Source organism: Notechis scutatus, chromosome 1 (assembly GCF_049901735.1).
Source record: "Notechis scutatus isolate UNSWTSFEM ecotype Mainland chromosome 1, rNotScu1.2, whole genome shotgun sequence".
NCBI classification, from domain to species: domain Eukaryota; kingdom Metazoa; phylum Chordata; class Lepidosauria; order Squamata; family Elapidae; genus Notechis; species Notechis scutatus.
The window spans coordinates 148,651,503-148,675,211 of NC_142009.1; the positions used below are offsets into that span (position 1 = coordinate 148,651,503).

The 23,709-nt window shown below is 38.6% G+C and overlaps 1 long non-coding RNA gene across 1 annotated transcript in view; it reads left to right on the top strand.

Annotated features, from left to right (window-relative positions):
- Positions 1-17,978: 17,978 nt before the first annotated feature.
- LOC148133037 (uncharacterized) overlaps positions 17,979-23,709 on the top strand; it is a 13,963-nt gene continuing 8,232 nt past the window's right edge. The window contains exon 1 of the long non-coding RNA XR_015746198.1: positions 17,979-18,458. This is a non-coding gene — a long non-coding RNA (uncharacterized LOC148133037). The remainder of the gene's footprint in view (positions 18,459-23,709) is intronic.

Genomic DNA, 23,709 nt, shown 5'->3' on the forward strand with positions numbered 1-23,709 from the left:
ATTATTCAACAGGTGCAACCGCCTACAACCAGGGGTGGGATTCAAAAATCCCAGCAACTGGTTCGCTGCCCGGTTGCTGGGTGGGCCTGGCCATGTTGTGTGTAGCTTACTGGAACTTCCAGGAAGGCCATTTTTCAATTTCCCTAGGGTCCAGAGGTTTCCTTTGAGCCTCTGGGAGTGTGAAAATGGCCTCCCCTGGGGCCCGAAGGTCCTCCGGAAGCTGGAAACAGGAACATTAAATAAACATTTCTGGACTTCTGGAAGGCTTGTTTTTCACCCTCTCAGAGCCTCCGCACAAACCATGCACTTAACCTGCATCCAAAACGGGGTGCATGGAGACTCCTGGGAGGGTTGAGGCAAGGTGGGAGGGGCCAGCCAGTCGGTTCAGCTACTGGTTTGGCAAACCAGATGTAAATTTAACATTCGGTTCGCTCAAACTAGTCCGAACCAGCTGAATCCCACCCCTGCCTACAACCAAAATGGAAATTAAATTTTTCCTGGGAATTGTAGAGTACTAGCGGTGGTTTGTACTTCATTTTTCCACTACAACCCTCATCAACTTAATTAAGAAAAGTGAATCTAACAAAGTTTATTCGTTTTATTTATTTATTTATTTGATTTGTCAATCACTTACAAGATAATAGGTATAAGTATATACATAGTTTTGAATACATGAAATGGGTACATATAAGAAAAATAAGAGAAACAATAGGACAGGGACGGTAGGCACGTTGGTGCGCTTATGCACGCCCCCTACAGACCTCTTAGGAAAGGGGTGAGGTCAATAGTAGACAGTCTAAGGTTAAAGTTTTTGGGGTTTGGGGAAGAAACCACAGAGTCAGGTAGAGTATTCTAGACATTGACCACTCTGTTGCTGAAGTCGTATTTCCTGCAATCAAGTTTGGTGCGGTTAACCTTGAGTTTGTATCTATTGTGTGCTCTTGTGTTGTTATGGTTGAAGCTGAAGTATTCATTGACAGATAAGTCATTGCAATGTATGATTTTATATACCATACTTAGATCAGACTGAAGACGGCGTAATTCCAGGTTTTCTAGGTCTAGAATTTCAAGTCTGGTAGCATAAGGTATTCTACAACAAGTAGAGGAGTGAAGAACTCTTCTTGTGAAATATTTCTGGACTTTCTCAACTGTGCTAATATCAGATACGTAATGTGGGTTCCAGACTGATGAGCTGTATTCGAGTATTGGTCGAGCAAATGTTTTGTATGCTCTAGTTAGTAGTGTGATATTACCAGAGAAAAAGCTACGTAGGATTAGATTAACAACTCTTAATGCCTTTTTGGCTATGTAGTTACAGTGGGCTCTAGCATTTAGATCATTAGAAATGAATATTCCAAAGTCCTTTACAGAGCTTGGATCATCAACAAGATCTTGACTCTTCAGCTTGTATTTTGTTTTCTGATTTTTTTTTGCCAATATGTAAGACAGAGCATTTATTTGTTGAGATTTGAAGTTGCCATTTGTTTGACCATTCTGATACATAGTTGAGGTCTTTTTGAAGGGTAGCAGTATTGTCTGTGGTGTTGAATAGCTTTACATCATCAGCGAAGAGAACGCAGTTGCCCTTAATATGATCACAGAGGTCATTTATGTAGAGTATGAAGAGAGTTGGTCCTGGAACACTGCCTTGGGGGACACCACTATTGACAGGTACAGAATTTGATAGGACGCTCCAAATTTTGACCATTTGTTGTCTGTTTGACAGGAATGCTTCTATCCAGTTATGCAGTTGTCCAGAGATACCATAAGATTTTAGTTTTAGAAGTAGTTTGTTGTGTACCACTGAATCACTGTACCACTGGTGGGTTTGTGAATATATTTGATTGTACATTCTACATGGTGATATGTTCATTCCAAAACTTGGAATATAAATATCTGAGATCCATAAGCTTTCTCTGTACACAGTCTCCTTGGATCTGTTTGATGTATAGATCTTTTAGGAAATATTTAACCTATGAGATGCTTGTAGGAGGTATACAGTATATGAGGTGGATGAGGGTGCCATCTTCTGGCAACAGACAGAAGCTCAAAAGAGTTTAACAACGGTAGTTTATGTAATCGGATGAGTTTTTCTTTGCTGGAAATACTATTCAAGTAAAGTGCTTCCAATAAATAATTTGAAAAGCAGATTCAATTTTTAACCCATAGCTCAAAATCTGAATATTTCAACACGTTGTCTCCTTTGGGCTAAATTACTTCCATATTTTATACAGTGGGGTTTGATCAAAAGCCTTTCTGTTTAAGCATTCTTCTGTATCTCCAGAGAAGATGGAATGAAAATAGTTTAGAAATTAAATGAACGGACTTTCATGACAGATAGAATCACAGAGATTAATCTAAGGGAGATTGTGTTCAATAACAAACTGCAGGGAGTGTAAGGCTGATCTGTTTTGCTCATGGATTTGCAACCCAGCTGTATCGGTGCCTAATATTAAGAAGCAACTGGAGGGACGGTTGCTGTAAGTTCTGAACTATGAAACCCCTGAAGGATAATTCAGCCTGACTATCTTGTTGTCATGGTGACGAAGAACCGTGACTTATTTTATGTTAGTGTATGCGACTAATAAGGACTGAATGGACAGCTCAATCTAAGAGTTTAGCAGCACAAAAGACTTGCAGATTGGATTGGGACCCAGTGACAAAGTTTTGTGTCTTGCCATCTTTTGTAAATACAGACCCTGGCTGCATGCTATGGTTGCATCCCTGACAGGCTGCCCAAGTGCTTTCTCCAAAGGCCAGGAGTATCACTCTAAAGCCAGGATCCCCAATTCCCAGGCCATGGACCGGCACTGGTCCTTAGCCTGTTAGAAACTGGGCCACACAGCTGGAGGTGAGTGGCAGGTGAGGCAGGCAAAACTTTATTTGTACTTGTAGCCAATCCCCAGCACTAACATCATCCTAAGTTCCACCTCAGATCATCAGGCATTAGATTCTTATATGTGCACAAATCCTACTGTAAACTGCCCATGTAAGGGATCCAAATTGCACGTTTTTTCACAGACAGACACACACACACTAAGTCTGTGAAAAAATAGTCTTCCATGAAATAATCCCTGATGCCCAAAAGATCGGGGGAGGTACTACTCTAAAGCACCTCCATGTGGAGCAGGGGCACCATCTTTGAGAATGGCAATAGTGATCAAATCAATATGGGTTAAATCCCAACTTGTGTTTATTCATGAGCAGAGAAGGAAAGGAACAGTTGGTTTGCTGCCATTTTCAGAGAAATCTGCAGGTTGCACTGCAATGGAAGTTTTTCTCCCTCACAGCTCTCGCTAATCCGATTGCTTGTGGGAGGTCAACTGAAGCCACCACCTTCTGTGACTCGGATCGAATGATGCTGGACCTGATCGAGTTAATTTCCCTTTAATTCCCAACCATTTCTGAATGCAACTTGGTCTTCATCAGAACCATGCATTAGGTAAATAAAGTCATCCTCTCTTATATGTTTGAATTTACAGCAGTCCTCAACTTATGACCACGATTGAGCTCAACATTTCTGTTGTTAAGTGAGACATTTGTTGCATGGGTTTTGCCCCATTTTACGAGCAGTGCAGTTGATTCATTAGTAACCCATTGATTAAGTGAATTTAGATTCCCCATTGACGTTGCTTGCCAGAAGGTTGCAGAAGGGGCTCCTGTGATCCCTGTGGCTGTCATAAATATGAACCAGTTGCCAAGTGTCTGAATTGGGATCATGTGACCGTGGGGATGCTGCAAAGGTCGTAACTGTGAAAAAGTCATAAGTCGGCCTTTTATAAGTGCCATTATTACTTTGAACAGTCACTAAATGAACTGTTGTAAGTTGTGGGCTGCCTGTATTAGCCCCCAGAACATAAAAGTCTGTGACATGAGGGGAAGGCCTTATGCTTCTCCTTGCTCTTTCCAGGCACTGCTGAGATCAGCTGAGTCAACAGCCATGGTTCCTTAGGCCTCTGTGGCGCAGTGGTTAGAGTGCAGTACTGCAAGCTACTTCTGCTGACTGCCGGCTGCCTGCAATTTGCCAGTTCAAATCCCACCAGGCTCAAGGTTGACTCAGCCTTCCGTCCTTCTGAGGTGGGTAAAATGAGGACCCAGATTGTTGGGGGAATAGGCTGACTCTGTAAAATGCTTAGAGAGCACTGTAAAGCAGTATATAAATCTAAGTGCTATTGCTATTGCTATCCATTTGCTCAGCAACTGGAGCAGCTCAAGCAGGGAACTCAGAGGTGGTATTCAACAGGTTCTGACCAGTTCTGGAGAACCGGTAGCGGAAATTTTGAGTAGTTCGGAGAACTGGCAAATACCATCTCTGATTGGCCCCGCCCCCATCTATTCTCTGCCTCCTGAGTCCCAGCTGATCGGCTCGGTCTTCTTTTGTTGCCCTGCACAAGAGAACGGATCTGGAAAGCAGATTAGTGGGCTGAGGAGGGAATGAGGATTTTGCAGTAACCTTCCCTGGGCACGCCCACCAAGCCACACCCACAGAACTGGTAGTAAAAAATTTTTTGAATCCCACCACTGAGGGAACTGACTGTTTTCTACATCATCCTCCATGGCTGAGTTTACAGAAATAGCCTGGGAAGGGCAATTGCTGCAATATCAGGACTGGTTTTGTCATTAGGAAGGCTGAACCAATTGCCTCAAGCAGTGGTGGGTCCTGCCGGCATTGGGCCTACTTACCCACCCCTGATCTATCCTGTCCTATATTTCTGTGGTTTTGTGCTCAGCTGATTTGTGGATTGCCGCGCCTCAGTTGTTTTACTCACCAGCGATGCTCTAGAACAGGGGTGTCCAACCTTGGCAACTTTAAGACTTGTGGACTTCAACTCCCAGAATTCCTCAGCCAGCAAAGCTGGCTGAGGAATTCTGAGAGTTGAAGTCCACAAGTCTTAAAGTTGCCAAGGTTGGACACCCCTGCTCTAGAAGGTAAGATTTAGAGGTTAAAATTGATGGTTTTCAAATGCTACGCTTGCACGCGAAGCACGCTTGTTAAACCGGTTGCAGCCCACCACTGGCCTCAAGCATCAGTCATGGAGGGGAAGGGAGTGAGGGCCAGTTGTTGGAGGACTGAGCTGGGTGGGAGCTGGGATAGGCACCTAGCAGCTAGCCTTGATGATAGCTCCATTAGGTGAACCAGACCAGAAATCAGCTCCCCAGGAAGACTAGAAATACACTTTATTGAGACAGGCTATAGTAACAGGATTACACAAGTCTGTACCTCCCAACCCCAACTGCCTTATACTTCAGTGAATCAGGGAGGTGTCTGTCTGAGGCAAATATTACCTCATTTCTCAGGACTTAAAGAATGCTTCAGGTTTTGTTTTTTTTGCTTATGATACAGTTCTTGCATATTTCTGTCAAAGTCTTATTCTCTATACCTGCTTCCCTTAAAGAAGATGGAGGACCATGAGGCTGGAAGGAAAGTCAATTGCTGTCAGTGATGAATTGCATTGAGGAACTGATCTCTCTGAAGGAGCATTTATCACCAAGAATCTTGTTTAGAGAATTGTTTGGAAAATTGTGTGGCATATATTAGATTACAAAGACTCCTCGATTTACAACAGATTATTTGATGACCATTCAACGACACTGAAAAAAGTGACTTGGGACAGTTTTCCACACTTATGACTATTGCAGCATCCCCATGATTAAAATTGTTGTTAGTCACGAAATCGTGTCCGACCCATCATGACCCCATGGACAACATTCCACCAGGCCTTCTTCTTCTTCTTTTAAATAAAGTTTTATTGAGTTTTAACAAAACAAATAAAACATCTTATTTGAGTACAGCATGGTTCCAGGTTATCACATTTCCATACAGACACAATTTCATATGCATATTCATCTTATGTATTCAACTTCATATCTTATTACTCTTTTTCCAACTTCTCACTATTCCTCCCTTTACTTCTCGTAATTTTCTTTTGTGGTTTTCTCATTTTCTTCTTATTCAATTGTATTTTTTTTACCTAAATTTCTATGTATCTTTTTATTCATTGTACTTATACTTTCGTCTGTCTTGTTTACAATTTCATATGTTCTCTTCCAACATTCTTAAGAAGCAAAATTCCCCCATGATTGCCAATCGAAGTGCAACACCTTTAAATCTTATTGTTATTATTATATGAAATCTCATTAAACATTGAATTTGTGCATTCTAAAATTATAACATTCAAATTTCTAATATCTATTTTATATCATGTAAATCTCATCATTCAGACTCTGCTTGGTACTTCCCTTTGAAAATGTAAAAAGAAAAATTCTAAAAAAAATTAGGAAAAACAACATATATATATGTATTCAGCTTTGTTCGGGTATTTTCCCACGTCATTATAGTTGTGCTTTTAAAGTTGTAGCAACGTTTCGGCAGAATCTCATCTGCCCTCAACAGGCTTCTGTATTGTGTTCGTCTGTGAGTCAGACTTTTACAGTTGTTTCAGTTTTAAATTTGGGGCTAGCCTCCTGCTGTGCCAGAATGGTTTTTTCTTAATCCTGATTGGTTGGGAGTCTTGGTCTGTGTTTATTGGTCTTGGAGTTTTCTGTGTTCTGCTTGATTGGTGTCCATGCAGTAAAAAAGCTGGAACACACTTCCTCACTAGTCCAACACATGAAAGCCACAGGTCATAGCATCAACTTCAATGGCACCAAAACCCTAGCCACTATAGAAAACCCCAGCCACAGAATTATCAGAGAAACCATAGAGATTGAAAAAAGACCTGAAAGCATGAATAGAAGAGATGATTCCACCAGACTGTCAATTATTTGGAAGCCTGCACTCACAAACAAAAAAATCTCCACACCACAAGCCAGGCAAACACCTGGGCACAAACAGACTCCCCCTGATACCTCCAGCTCAAACACACCCCAACCAGGCACCCAGATGAAACCTAGCTTCCTAATAAATGATAGCTGTCCATTTACCGGGAGCCAAGCTGCACTAAAAGCCTCCAATACAGGAACACAATGTTGCCAGCCAACCAAGACAAAAAAAGCCACAAAACAGACAGAAGATATTAGAAACACCAATCAAGCAGAACACAGCAAACTCCAAGACCAATAAACACAGACCAAGACTCCCAACCAATCAGGATGAAGAAAAAACCATTCTGGCACAGCAGTAGGCTAGCCCCAAATTTAAAACTGAATCAGCTGTAAAAGTCTGACTCACAGACAAACACAATACAGCAGCCTGATGATGGCAGATGAGATTCTTTAAAAGCACAACTATAATGACGTGGTAAAATACCCAAACAAAGCTGAATACCATACATGTAAGTTCCCGTGAAAACTTAAGAAAATATATATAGACACACACACACACACACACACATTAGTAAGCAAAATAGTTATTCAAATTCATTCTAGTACTGGTATGAGCCTTGTAAATCTTTCACATTTATTTTCAATATTTATCAATCTTTGAGAACAATTGAAATGTTTCCCTCCCTTCTTCATTATTACGTTAATTGTTAATAAGCATACCATTGGATGGTCATACAGTTTAATCTTATAAATTTTTACTATTAATAAGCAAAATAATTATTCAAATTCATTCTAATAACTGGTATAAATTTCCTTATAAACCTTTCACATTTCTTTTCAATATTTTATCAATCTTTAGAAACAATTGCAATGTTTCTCTCTCTTCTTTATTATTGCATTAATTATAAATAAACATACCGTTACATAACAATACAGTTTTATCTCATAGATTATTTATTTATTTCATTTCTAACTCATTACAGTATTCTACTGTCACAACACTATCTTTTGTACCTTTGCAGAATCCTCACTTTTAACTTAATTTAATCATTGTCTCTGTGTTTTCTATCTGAGCAAATACCTTTAATCCTAGTATGTTTCCCCTTTTTCTTTACTTCCTGCTTTTGTCCCTCATAAGTTCTTTCCCTTTCTATCTTTCCCCCTTTTTCTCATCCTTTTTTAAAATACTCTTCTCTTTCTAATTTTCCCTTCTGTAGTTTTCTTTTCTGCTTCTCCTTGCTGTTATACTTCTTTTTCAGACTATTTTTCTTTTTGGCTGTTTCCTTTGATCTCAAACTTTTAACTCCTTTCCCCCTTTTCCCCCTTATTACCACACTTTGCATTATTTGATCATTGAAAATGACTTCTTCTTTGTCCTGCTCTTCTTCTTGCTCTTGAAGCTTTTCCTTTTGCTTTTCATAGTTCAGGATCTCCATTTCAAAAAATTCAAATATGAAGCCAAAGGATCTTCTTCCCCTTTCTGCACCTTCTTTCTGTTTTTTAAGACTTGTCTTCAATTCCTCCAGGAGTGATGGCATTTTAAACACAACAATCACCTGATTGACTTTAAGTAAAAACAGAAAAAGAAAGAAAAAACCAATGCCAAAAACTTTTTTAAAATCACCAAATGATCCCAGACTGTTCCTTCTTGTTTCTTTCCTTTACTTTTCCTTTCTGTGGGTTACTATATCTTTTAATAAGATTTCAGTTACAATGTATCCTCAGGAGTCTTTTCAAAGTTTCACTGTTAATCCTCTTAATTTTCCAGGTGGCACTCCATTTTTCCATTATTCCAAGTCCCACCCTTTTGCCTCCACTCTTCTCCTTTTTAGGGCTTTAAAATGACCAAGAAAAAAATCTTTATTCTCCTTTTGACACTTAGATTTCAGGTTAAGGTTGCCTATTAGTGTCAAAATAGATTAATATAAATTTCTTTCCATACCATTTGTAATTGTCAATATAAAGGTAAAAAAAAGTTTTTTAACCTCCTTTTCTCTCTCCTTCGCCGCTTAAAGATCTTCTTTCAGAAGTATCCCCCTAGGTACTTCTAGATTCAGGGTACCTTGCTTATATGTTCTCTGTTGTTTAGCCCAGTCTGTCCTGCTTTCCTCTTTGTCTTCCTCCTGCACAATCTTATCCAGTCAGGTTCTTCTTTGAGGTGGCCAGTTCTGACCATCGCTGCAACCGCCTTCGGGGAAGGGAGTTTAGACCAGCCAAGGAGGAGAGATGCGGCTCCCCTTCACTCGACTAGCAATCTCCCCCCTCTTCACCACCTCTACAGGGTGGCTTCAGCCCCAAATCCAAAGGATCGGGGCACTCCAGCAGCAAGCACAGATCGAAACTGCGCACGATCACGGATTTCGGTCTGTCGCTGAAGAGACCCAAACCGGAAGTCATTCCACCAGGCCTTCTTGTCCTCTTCCATCCCCTGGAGTCCATTTACACATTAATATCTCTGATGCTTAACTTCATTCCAGGGACCTGTTTCACCATAAAAGTAGCATTTAAGAGCCATGGTGGTGTAGTGGCTAGAATGCAGTACTGCAGGCTACTTCTGCTGACTGCCAGCTGTCTGCAATTTGGCAGTTTAAATCCCACCAGGCTCAAGATTGACTCAGCCTTCCATCCTTTTACCCATCCTAAGGTGGGTAAAATGAGGATCCAAAATTGTTGGGGGCAATATGCTGACTCTGTAAACCGCTTAGAGAGGGCTGTAAAGCAGTGTGAAGCAGTATATAAGTTCCATCATTCTTCTAGGAGAGGGGTGGGTGCTAACTTTCTACACCAGGGATCTCCAACCTTGGCAACTTTAAGACTTGTGGACTTCAACTGTTGTTGAAGTCCACAAGTCTTAAAGTGGCCACGGTTGGAGACCCCTGGTGTAGAAAGTTTTCAGAAAAAGTGTTTTGTTTTTTTTAAATTGTCCATGGTATTCTTAGGAGTCTTGATTCTAATGATGCCACCGATAAGTGGCATAAACAAGTTATAAACTACATATAGTCCACAAACAAATGAAAAATTACATGATTTGAAAGAACAAGGCAGTTTGGTGGCTACATTATATATTGTATTGTATTGTATTGCATTGTATTGTATTGTGCTGTGCTATGCTATGCTATGCTATGCTATGCTATGCTATGCTATGCTATGCTATGCTAAGCTATACCATACCATACCATACCATACCATACCATACCATACCATACCATACTATATTATATTATATTATATTATCACACAATTGCTTAACATGGATTATGGAATGGATTGTATTTCCTTATGGCCCAGTTGTCTCTGTGGAAGGGGTAGGATTTCCATATGAGCTACATGAACATCTCTAGAGGGATCCAAATAGAAGAAAACTATTTAATGCAATAAAAAGTAATGTATCGAATACCTGGGGTAAATACAGGAAAACAATAAACTAAGGTTTTTCCTCTCTTTCTTTCTTATTAAATGTTTTCCTTTTATGAAGAGTAAAAAAACATTCTCTCAGTGGAGAGGTAATTAGTTTAGATTGCAAGATTTTATTAGTAATAAAACAAAGATGAAATTATTATGTCATATTGGTTTTGTTCACCTGGCTGGTTTTAAATAAGCAGAATAGCATCCTGAAATTTGCAGAAAACAACTTAGAGACTTGATTGTATTTAAAAATCTTATAATGTGTAACTCTGATCAACTGTTGCACCATATTTATAAACTGCTGGACAAGTTATACAAGTCATACAAGTCATAAATTGTATGATTAAATGGATGCAAAATTTAGATGCAGTAAAAGATATAAAATAATGGTAGTTTCAGTGGAATAGTATTAAATTTACTCCAAATTGACTAATAGTGACAATTGGTATTTTTGCTGTTATATATTATTGCAATCTTGATTGCTAAAATGGACAAAACATTCTCTAAAAATTGCAGCAAATCTAGTGACCAAATTAGATAATTTTTTCACATGTGGTTCCAATAATATAAAATTCAACAATTTTGGAAGATTATTAATGTCAACATGAAAAATTGGAATATCCATTTCAACTTGGGAAGTTTTATTGAACTTTACTAAATCATATCTTCCCTCAAAGTACTTAGCTTTATATATGCCAACTGCTGCAAGATACTATATATCTTTTATTGGGAAGAATGTTTACTGGAAAAATAACTTACCAAGCTGTGGGAGTATAACCAGAATAACCACATATCTTAAAGTTAAACCTGACACAGTGTTTAATTTCATGATAATTCTGTCGTTTGAGTAGTTGGTATACATAGTCTTTCTGCTAGGATCTGCCTGACATGTATAGTTGACTTTCTCTCAAACAATGAAACCAGAATACTAATGCTAATAATATCCTTATTTCCCAGTCTGTATGAATTTAATTCAAGTTAGAAACTGTACTGAAATATTTCAGTGCAGATTTGAACCATATTTAAAATCTGGATATCTTTATAAATCGATTGAGTGATTATGTGCCACCAGGTCATCGCTGACTTTAAGTGAAGACAAATCACAGCAACTGAATCTCTTTTCCAGAGCTTTCATGCTTGTTCTACCAAGTGCTAGTCTTGTTCATTGTTTGTTCCTTTACTTTTGATCTTAAAAGGCCAAAAGCTATCTACCACTTTGATATCTTCACCATCAGTTTCAAGGATGGTTGTTCTAGCTGTTATCATTAATTTAGTCCTTAAGTTGTAGAGCCTTCCCCCTCTCCTTAAATTTTATTAACGGTTCTTGCAGATCCTTTGCATTTTCAGCTATTACAGTTGTCATCGGCATAGTACAGGCTATTGAGATTTCTTCTCCAATTTTAAAACCATGCTCATCTTCTTCCAATCTCTTAATATACATTCAGCATATTGGTTGAATAAAGAAAAAGGAGAGTATACAGCTTTGACACACTTCTCTGCCAACCAGGAACCATTCTGTTTCATTGTGTTCTGTCTGTACTGTGGCTTCCTGACCCGTATAAAGGTTTTGCATGAGGACAATGAGATGGGATTTGCATTTTTGTGAGAGCTTGACATGATTGACAGAACTGAAGACCTTTCTAAAACAATGAAACACATATTGACTTTTTGTTTTTATTCTTTGGCTTTCTCAGTTGTCCGGCATGTATCAGCAATAATCTCATGTTCCTCATCCTTTTCTAATGACCTCTTGAATATCCGGCATCTCTTATTCCATGTAGGATTCTTATTTGCATTGGATAATTCTAAACATTATTTTGCTAGCATTTGAAATTAAGGATATGGGATGGTAGTTTGCACAGTCTGTTAACTCTTCCTCCTCCTCTGTAGATTGACCTCTTCCAATCTGTTGACCACTATGTTGTTCTACCAATTTGCTGGCATACATTTAGAAACTTGACTATTCTTTTTTCTTTTGCTTGCCATATTTCTATGGATATTCCATTATCTTAATGCATAAAGTACATATTTTAATATTATAGGATTTCTAAATTAGAATAGGTATTAAGCAATTTATAATTTATTGTAGATCATACTGTACTTCAACTCTAAGGTCTGCTGAGCACAGTTCCTGATGTATGTTTAATAGTTTATATATTAAAGCAATATAATATTTTCAGTTTTACACACACACACACACACACACACACACACACACAGAAAGATTCAACCAGCGAACAATATGCTGCAAAAAAACCCTATGATTTTTATAAATCCAGTGTATTCATTTGTTATTTACTTTTATTCTCCCATTTTTTGTTCTTTTATTTATATATTTACTTTGAAATATCTAAGAATATTTCAAAAGTCTATGTGACAGCTATGCAAGTAATTGTTGTGCCAGTTTATTCCAAAGTAATGGGCACTGAATTCACAATGACTGTTCAGTATGCTTGGTATCACCATACCATTGAAGCAAATACTTAACCAGTTTTCCCCAATCTGATATCTTTGGTAATTCCGCTATATGAGAAGCCTGCTGGTCAAACTCATGCAGATTTGCTCGTATGCCTTTCTCATAATGCCCTATACTTACGACCAGTTTAGCAAAGTTATTTAAGGATTCAGAGGAGGCCAATTTGGGAACGTCGATCTGCTTTGTCGAATTCCAAAAACAAAAACTCTTGTAATTCTTGCTCTAAGAACAGTGGGGTGGGATGCTTCTGGTTTGGACCGGTTTTAGTGAACCGGTACTTCCAATCATCAGCTGGCCCCGCCCCCTGCCCTATCCTGTCCTTTATTTCCTTCTTTCTGGCTCAGCTGAGTCGCGTGGCACAGCTGATTTCCGCATCTCAGCTGTTCTACTTACCGGGACTGCCCTAAAAGGTAAGCATTTGAGCTTCATATTGCTGTATTTTGAACGCTGTGTGTGCAAAGTGCGCGCTCACTTTGGTTGCAGCCCAGCACTGCCTAAGAACCATTTTTATCAGTTATAAAGGGATAGTTCCAGAACCAGCGCTAAAGATTCAATAACTCCCCAGCAACTGAAGAGCATACAATTCTACAGTGCCCATTAAGAGAGACTGGGCCAGTCTATCTACAAAACAAAAGACCTTCAGCTCCTGGATGTTGGGATTAAGAAGAACAGGACATGGTCCTTCAGGACATAATAGGCTTTAGCCACTACCATTTAGCAGATGACACACAGCTCACTACACTGCACAATCTCCTAAGGGCATTTCAGACAGTGTACAACCTCCCTAGCAGCATCTCTGAACCCCATATAAAAACCCATGTACTCATCAAACATTTGTTCAGCTGACCCAGGACTGCTGTTGATTCTGTTCATCATTAAACTTTCTTTCCAATCAGCCTCCATGTTGCTTCCAGTGTCTTTCTCCCAGCTTGGAACTGAACCAGATGGATTTTTCTTCCAACAGTATTTATTCCTTTCCCATATTTTTAATACTACAAGTGATGGTTAAGGAAGGAAAAGTGTATAGCTGCCAAATGCCTTTTGATCTACAATGCCACTGACCTCATTTACAGAAAAAAAAAGTACTCTTCTGTATCATCAGTATTTGTCATCTGCACAAAGCAGGGAGGGAAAAATAGAAAATAGACATGGTGAACTCAGAAAATGGGCATCTCTAGATAAATGTTCTTTGTAAACTGCATTCGTTCCATTTTAAAAACTGATTCATTCCATTGCATTTCCCCTTTTTTATCCAGTTAATTGTCAGTTGTTCTGTGGGGCTTTATTTTATCAGAAGAAATATAAAATAGTGTATAGCAAAATAACAGAATCATAGAATTGCAGATGTGAAAAGTTGGCGGGTAGGCAATTTGCTTGTTACAAGAATTCAAATTAAAGCATCCCAATTAATGTACTATAATTTCCCTTCCTTATTTTGCTGTAGCCTGCAAGGCCAATAGATGGTGCTATTGCTATATTTAAGTATTTTAATGAACAAGTTTGAAGTCTTGTTTTAAATTATAGAATGTACACTCAGGAAAAGCCACAGCTAAAGTAGTAAGTGCTTTCTGATCACATTTAGGCACAAATGTACCATAAAGTTGAAAACTGTATTGCAGAACTAGCTTTGTTTGCAATATTTGCATTTCAAAAAAAAGCCACAACAATAAATGGATGAAAATCCTAAGGGGAAAACAACTCAAGAAGTGTGGGAAACTCTGAAAAATATGACCATAAAAACCTAGTCCAGGGACAATACCACTGAAAAAGAAAAACAAGAAATCCAAGAAGAAACCAACATGTTTGCACAAAGATCTCTCAGATAAAACTGAAAGACAAAAAGGATAATTACAAAAAATGGAAAGAGGGACACATAACTAAACCAGAGCATCAGCAGATAGCCCAAATCTGCAAAGATGAAAAGGCTCAGGAAAGCAAAGGCTCAGAATGAACAAGGACTTGCAACAAAAGTCAAAGATAATAATTTTTAAAAAGTATTAGTACCGTTTTATAAATCTCTAATAAGATCACACAACTGCATCCAATTTTGATCACCTCATTACAAAAGAGATGTTGAGACTTTGGAAAAAGTGCAAAGAAGAGCAACTAAGATGTTTAAAGGCCTAGAGACTAAAACATATGAAGAATGGTTGCAGGAATTGGGTATGGCTAGTCTAGAGAAAAGAAGGACTAGGGTTGACATGATAACAGTATTCCAGTATCTGAGGGGCTGCCACAAAGAAGAGGGGCTCAACTATTTTCCAAAGCACCAGAGGGAAAGACAAGAAACAATGGATGGAAACTAATCAAGGAGAGAAGCAAGCTAGAACTAAGGAGAAATTTCCTAACAGTGAGAACTATTAAGCAGTGGAACAGCTTGACTTCAGAAGTTGTGGGTGCTCCAACACTAGAGGTTGTTAAGAAAAGGCTGGAGAGCCACATGTCTGAAATGGTATAGGTTGAGCAGAGGGTTGGATTAGAAGATCTCCAAGGTCCCTTCCAGCTCTGTTCTGATTGATTGATTGAACAGCAGTGAATATATTTGAAAGGTGAACAAATATATTAAGATAAACTTTTGTAGACTTAAGTCTATTTCTTCAGATGAATGAAGTGCTTCATTGACAATGCACATAGGTCTTCCATGAATAAGAATATTGGGAGAAAAACAATGGTAGGTATTAAACTTAAGAGACATACAAATAGCAGCTTCATATATTGTGAAGGTCATCATTTTCCCAGTTGAAATATATGGCTGTGTAGGTTGACCCATGAGAAAGGCTGAATGGGGAAAAAAAATACTGTAGGAAATGGTTGAGAATACATAGTCTTGTCTTACAACTATTCAGGTTTATTGACCATTTGAAGTTACAATGGCACAGGAAAAAAAATGGCTTATGTTATGACTGTTTTCCACATTTACAATCATTGCGACATCCTCATGGTCACATGATCAAAATTCAGACAGTTGGCAGATGGCGTGTATTTCTGATGGTTTCAGTGTCCCAGGGTCATGTGATCACCTTTTGAGAACTTCTAACAAGGAAAGTCAATGGGGAAGCCAGGTGCCACTTAACAACTATGTTGCTAACTTAACAACTGCAGCGATTCTCTTAATAGCTGTGGAAAGCAAAGTCGTAAAATGGGGCAAAACTCATTTAACAGCTGTCTTGCTTAACAATGGAAATTTTGGGCTCAAATACGGTCATAACTCAAGGATGACCTGTAATAAAGTGGAATTAGCTTGTCTGATCATGTACTATATGTACAGCTATTAATCACAATACTCACTGCATGTTAAAAAACTGGAACTGGGTTGTAAACTGTTCTCCTTAAGCATGAAATACACAACTTTTCTCCCAATTAGCGTTTTAATCAAAATAGTTGTTATAATGACGTGGGTTGATTGCTTCTATTTTGACATTAAACTGATGAATTATAAGTAAAAAAATAAAAAAATAAAAAAGGAGGCCAACAAATGTGGCTAGATACAATCACTGATGATACCTGCATAAGTTTACAAGAACTCAAAGCACAATTATAACCCTAGTAAACTGGTGTGTGCATTACTATGAGTCAGAAACAAGTTAACTTCTGAACAAAAGCTATGAAATCTGGACTGCCAAACATTTACAGGGGATATGATGGCAGTAAGGGTTTTTATAGATTTTCTTGCTGCTATCTGGTGGTTCAGATTTTGCAGCCCAGATTTGGCAATCTTATTTACAAGAATATATACATTTTTGTTGGTGTGACTCATGCTTCTGCAATGGAGGCATACAGGTATTTGATAATCTAATCATGATAATCTCTATGGGAACTTCCTCCTGTCCATTATCATAATTTTAGATCAAATAAGATTATGCATTGTATTGTAAATAGTTATTTATGAAATAATGAAGTTCTGGTAATTCCACTAGCGAGGCATAAGACAGATTTGCATTCACTGATATTTAATGCCAGAACCTATAGAATCCTAATAGATACTGAATATCAACAAAAAAGACTACACCTTGGCTATGATTTAATAGTGATTCCAATAGCCAGTTAGTAGCAATTTTTTAGATGCTGACAGTCCTAAGGCTTTACAGTAAGATTCCTACCATCCCAAGTCAAGGACCCAACAGGCAAGCAACATCAAAGTCTAACAGAACTCACAGTAAGTCACACAGCCCCTGCAAACTCATCATCCAGAACAGAAGCAGATTTTTTTTTTAAAAGGATGATATAAATACCAATTCTATGTCTGATCATAAGCCATTTTAAAATTGCTCCCCTTTCCCACAATTTCCTTGTTAAAGATCTCTGATCTTGACTTTGCCTAATAAATCTGTAGAAAGTTAGCATCCACCCGTCTCCTAGAAGAATGAAATATTTTGAGAAATGTTAAAAAGGCAGAATATTATCAACCTGTTTTTTTAAGAGGGAGAAAGCAGCCCCCACTTTTTCTTAATAGCCCACAGCAGATGTCAGCATTTAGGAGATAAAGAGATAGATAGCTCTATTCATAAGCAAATACCCTCACTCAGGATCCAACATAAGGAAAAAGCCATTAAGCCACAATAGGAATTACCCAACACCCTTTCAGAACACAAGCGCTTTCATTGGATCACCCTCAGAAACGTCAACCAAACTTAGTTCAGACAAATAGCTAGGATTTGTACTTCGCTTATAAAGCCAGCTATGACCCCTACATGACCCCTATATGGTCCCATGGGAGTCTGACAACAGCCAATAGAATACATGTTCTTGCACAAGAACAGGAAGTTCAAGTGCAAAGCCCAAGAGAAGGTATAAACCCACCCACCCAATCTCATGTGGTCAGTTTCACCAGAACCCATGTGGTTCTGCTTCATCATTAAACCATCTTTCCAACCAGCCTCCATGTTTCCAGTGCCTTTCTCCCAGCTTGGAACTGAACCAGATGGATATTTCTTCCCACAATTTCTAAGCTGGAATGTTTTAGTTTCTGAAAAGGGTAACCTTAATTTAGTTATGTTCCTCCTCTCCTCTCCCCTTTTTTTGTGAAATTAAGTTCAACTGATTGTTTGCAGCTACTCTAGACTCCACTGACTTGAATGGCTCTGGGGAACTGCAACTTTTCAACCAATCTTGGAGTTCAGCCTAGCAGGCTCTTATGAAAAATCTTGATACAGGGCTGCCAGATCTCGTGAGCACCTCTGGCCTTTCTCTACAGAGAACACGATTTAGAAATGCTGTTTGCTACTTTAGCTGGGACAATGATTCAATCTCCCAGCATGGCTGGAGCTCACTTTTACATGTTTCACAAGAGTGGGTGTTTTTTCTAACGACATAATTGCATACCACACACCTCCCTTCCAGAATATTTCTCTGCAAGCTAGCAAGGGAAGGAGCAAGAACTACACCTCTGGCTGGTATAATGGGACTTCACCTCTTCCGGCTCTTTCTCCTAGTAACAGATTTAACTCTTGCTTCGACCCTTTCCTGCATCTTTTCCGTGCTTGCCTGCTTTTGCCTCGTGAGTGTCGGCAGCTTTGTCATCTTCCTCTTCTCCTTTCGAATCATTCAGGAAATGAAGAGCAACCACAACCAGAAGGGGAAAAGCAGTCATGATCTTAGTTTCTAAGAGTGCAATTGGAGGGAAGTTCCTGAGAAAACTAGGCAAGGCAGGGTTTCAGCATGTTGGCAAGGTACCTTTCCCTGGGAAGAGAAGGTGATGCTCTCCTGGAGGAGGAATGGTCTTCAAACATCAAGGTGGAACAACTTCTTCTGGCTGAGGAGAAATATCAGAAGGCGGCACAGAATCTGATTGAGAACAAGCCTCCTCTGAAAGGTATTCCTTAGAGCAGTTTCAGCTGTTTGTGGCCCAAGAACTGTTTGTCCCCATGGACAGTTACAGGGCTAGCATCAGTTGCAACTACATATTGTGCCTTGGCTTTTCCAGTTCCAATGATTCTTGTGGGATAATTCTTTACCTCTTCCTTATTTTGGTGTTTTCTTCCTCAGTGTAACAGATTCCCTTTGAGCAGGTTTCGGATGCAATGGATCAAATTTCTCAATCCACTGAGAATTTTCCAGACATCACCTCAGACTAATGAACAACAGTGGTGGGATTCAAAAAAAATTTTTTTTTTTACTACCGGTTCTGTGGCTGTGGCTTGGTGGGCGTGGCAGGGGAAGGATACTGTAAAATCTCCAGTCAGAGGTGGGATTTGCCGGGTCTCCGAACTACTCAAAATTTCCGCTACTGGTTCTCCAGAACTGGTCAGAACCTGCTGATGAACAAGGCATTTGAAGTAGACTGGAAAATGTGGCTAAATTTATCTTAATTTCATCTTCATGTTATGACATTTGTAGTGAATTATGTCATTACCATCTATTTAAGCCATTATGCAAATGACTTAAGTTAATACAAAAGATACACATTTGTATTTAATGGACAACTGGGAATAAAGGACATCCTGCTCTCCTAATTAGTCTATTAAATTGAAATTTTACTGTATTATGGACATTATCTTAGAGGCATTAACTATGCTACTATGTTTTGAAGGCTCTATTTTATCTGTGTTACTTATTTCATAATAATGGCTGCGTGCTACCGTATATGAAATATTACAAGATGCATTTCCCCTCCTTCCCAAATCTATATAAATTAATAATTTATTGTATACTGTATTCATAATTATATATTAAATTATCATTTAATTGTTAATCATTAGTAACTAATAAGAATTTGTGGGGTCCTTAATGGTCTCTGTGCTTGGTTATTTTCTTGCAGACATTTCATTACCCAAACTAGGTAACAGCAGCAGCAGCTGCTCTGATGTTATTACCTAGTGTGGTAATGAAATGTCTGCAGGAAAACAACCCTAAGCTAAAAATATTCTCTTTTATTGGTAATAATAACTTATTGCATGCTATGTTAATGATAGCATTTTATTTGATTTGATTATGTGCCATCAGGTTAGTGTTAACTCTTAGCACCCACACAGATAGATTTTTCTAGATTACAATCTGTCTCCAACCTGGTCCTTCAGGTCTTCCAATGATATTACCATCATTATTCTGACATTGTACATCCAGCTTGCTCTTAGTTGTCCTCATCTTGCCTTTTCCACCATTCTCAATATTAGAGCCTCCTCCAGAGAGCTGGGTTTTCACATAATGTGTCATAAATAGAATAATTTGACTTTGATCATTTGTATCCTGAGTGAGAATTCTGGGTTGATGTGTTCATGATCCATTTGTTAGTTTTCTTGTCTGTCCATGGTATTCTAAGAAGACTTCTCCAAAATCAGTCAGGAATGCCGAAAGGAAAGTGAGGAATGTGGAAAGGAGGAGCAGAGATGTGGAGAAAGTAGGGCTAATTCTTTGCGGTTCCATCTGGATCACGCCTCAAGATTTGAAAATAAACTCTGCAAATGTCTTCCTTCTCTTTCCTTTCCTGGGCCCACAGTTGCTATATCCTGACACCAGTCCTGGAACCAGCACATTTTACCCTTTCTTTCATCAAGGGAGAAGTGAGTGAGTAAGTGGATTATGCCACTGCTGGCATTTTGGGGCGGGGGAAAATAAAGGCCTAGGGAGAATTAAAGTATTCCAAGGGTTTTTTCTTTGAGGCTGCTCTGTGTAGGTGAATTGACCCTATTATTGAAAATGCACAAACCTTGGCCTACAATGATACATTCTCTCTTCACCTCCCGCCCAGTGGTGGGATTCAAATTTTTTTACTACTGGTTCTGTGGGCGTGGCTTGGTGGGCATGGCAGGGGAAGGATGCTGTAAAATCTCCAGTCAGAGGTGGGATTTGCTGGTTCTCCAAACTACTCAAAATTTCCGCTACTGGTTCTCCAGAACTGGTCAGAACCTGCTGAATACCCACCTCTGCTCCCTCCTCACAGATCCAACCCTAAAAATCCCTTCTAGAATGACAGCTTCAATCTTCCTCCTTGACTCTGACACCAAAATCCACATCTTCAAACTCTCCCCAATTACCCGGAAGTATTTTCAAATGAGGAATTACAGGAATAGAGAACCTGCTCTTCCTGTAGAAAAGCACAAGTAGAAACCATGGCAACTCTTTGTATTTTAAAGCAGTGCCTCCCCAACCTTTTTGGCACTCGGGACTGGTTCCATAGAAGACAACCAATTTTATTTTATTTTTATTTATTTATTTTTATTTGTCAATCGCTTACAAGATAATAGGTATAAATATATACATAGTTATGAATACATGAAATGGGTACATATAAGAAAAATAAAAGAATAAGAGAAACAATAGGACAGGGACGGTAGGCACGTTGGTGCGCTTATGCATGCCCCCTACAGACCTCTTAGGAAAGGGATGAGGTCAATAGTAGACAGTCTAAGGTTAAAGTTTTTGGGGTTTGGGGAAGAAACCACAGAGTCAGGTAGAGTATTCCAGACATTGACCACTCTGTTACTGAAGTCGTATTTCCTGCAATCAAGTTTGGTGCGGTTAACCTTGAGTTTGTATCTATTGTTTGCCCTTGTGTTGTTATGGTTGAAGCTGAAGTATTCATTGACAGGTAAGTCATTGCAATGTATGATTTTATATACTTAGATTAGACCAAAGACAGCGTAATTCAAGGTTTTCTAGGTCTAGAATTTCAAGTCTGGTGGCATAAGGTATTCTACAACGAGTAGAATATCATTTTCTCCATACCAAGGTGGGAGAGGAGCACATAACCTACATCCTGCAAATAGGCAGATTCGTTTGCCCACTGCTCACCTCAAGCTTTGTGGCCTGGTTCCTGAGAGGCCACAGACTATACCCTGTCCACGGCCTGGAGGTTTGGGGACCCCTGTTTTAAAAGACAGGATAGGGCAGGACATCTACTGGCAGAAAGGCAAAGTGTGGGAGAGGAAGCAGGAATTTGGCATTTGGGTGGGCTCCCCTAAAAGTCTTGTAGGCTGGATAGAAAAGCACCAAATTAGGGTGACAAGTCAAAGTTTCCCTATGATTGCTGTAGGAGGAAATAAGAATAATTTGAAATCGACTTCCGGTTTGAGCTTCTTCAGCGACAGACCGAAACCTCGTCTCTGCGAGGCTTCGATCCGTGCTCGCTGCTGGAGCGCCCCAAGCCGGCTGGTTTCGGGGCTAAGCCACCCCGTAGAGGTGATGAAGAGTAGGGAGACTGTCAGCAGGGTTGAGGAGAGCCACATCTCTCCTCCCCAGCTGGCCATTACTCCCTTTCCCAAAGGCAGTTGCAGCGGTGGTCAGAAATGGCCACCACAAAGAAGAACTCGACCGGAAAAGAATGTGCAGGAGGAAGATAAGAAGAGAAAGTTTTGGTTGACCGGGTCAAACAGCAAAAGCAACAAATAAGGTACCCTGGAATTGAAACTGTTAAAAAACAATAACATTGTTCCCTAAGAAGATTTTTAAGCTGCGAAGGAGAGAGAAAAGGGAAAAGATTTGGTTTTCTCCTTTTCCTATACTAACAGCTAAGAGACTTAAGCAAGAAATTGGAAAAAAATCCACTTTGACATCAATAGGTATTTAATGCTGAAAATAAAAAGTCAAAGGGATAATAAAGATTTCTGGATAATTAAAAGCTTTTGAAAACAGGAGAGAGGAAGAATAAAAGGGTAGGATCTGGAAGGGAGGAGACTGCCTGGAATTAAAAAAGAACTTACAGCAAAATCTCAACAAGACTTCCAAAAGATACATTCTAACTGAAATATCGCAACAAAAACCCCAGGAAGAGAAAGTCAAAAAAGAAATAAGAAGATATAACTCGGGACTATCTGGATTACTTGATGATTTCTGGATTCTTGGTTATTGTTTTGAATGACTAAAATCAATTGAGTGGTTGTTTAAAACTGTTTAAAATGGCTCCACTTTTAGAAGAACTGAAAGTGGAACTTAAAAAGTACAAAGAAGATGCACAAGAAGGGAGAGGTTCTTTTGGCTTCATATTTCAGTTTTTAGAAATGGAGATTTGGAATTATGAGAAACAACAAGAAATGCCTGCAGAACAAGAAGATTGCGACAAAGAAGAAGCCATCTTTAATGAACAAGTAATCTTAGATGGGGGGGGGGAGGAAAGGGGAGAGAATGGAAAGTTTAAGATTGAGAAAAACAACTCCAAAAAAAAAAAAAAGTGAAAAATAAGTATAAAATCAGAAAGCAATAGAAGAGGGAAATGCAGAAGAGAGAATTAGAACTAGAGAGACAAGGGGGTAAAAAGGGGAGGGAGAAGATGAGAGGGAAGAAAGAAAGGAAAAGAAGTTATAAAGGACAGAAGCAAAATATAGAGAAACAGGGTCTATTTAGAGATAATGGGTGAAAAGTTAATGGAAAAAGGGATTCTGCAAAGGTACATAAGATAGTATGGTTATATTAGAAGCAGAAATAATTTTAGAAAATATGAAACAATGTGTGATTAAAATGTCTGATAAAATAGCTATCGTAATTCAGTGGAATGCTTGTCAATAAATAAATGTAACAAAAGGTATATTTAATGATTTATAAAACATATGTGAAGAGAAATAAGGGAAAAATTAATTATGGAGATTATATGTGTTTTTAAGGAAGTATGATATTTAATTGAAAAGAAGTGTTAAAGATGTTATGGTTTTAATGATTATTAATGATAGAACTGAACTGGAATGGACTGAGGGTTTATAATTACATATATTTACAATCTTTCCTTTTTTAAAAAGAATATAGTGTGTATTATAAAAATGTGCCAAGCAGAATTCGATTGGAAGTTATGTATTATGTATTATATTGAAGGTCATAAACTTAAGGTATATATTGAAGTTTAAATAAGAGTTGAATGGATGTAATGAAAAGATATAAAGGTGTCATACTCCAATTAGTAACTACAGGAGAAAATTTGTTTAATGAGAAAAGATAATATGAAATTGAAACAGAACAGACAAAAGTATAAATATAATGATTTGAATTGAAATGAGATAATCAAAATAAAATTGAGAAAATTAAAAGAGGGGAAAAACTATATAGAAAATGTAGAATAATATAAGATATGGAATAGAATACAAAAAGGAGCATGAAATTGAGTTTTGTGTCTGTATAAAGAAGTTCAACCTGGGACC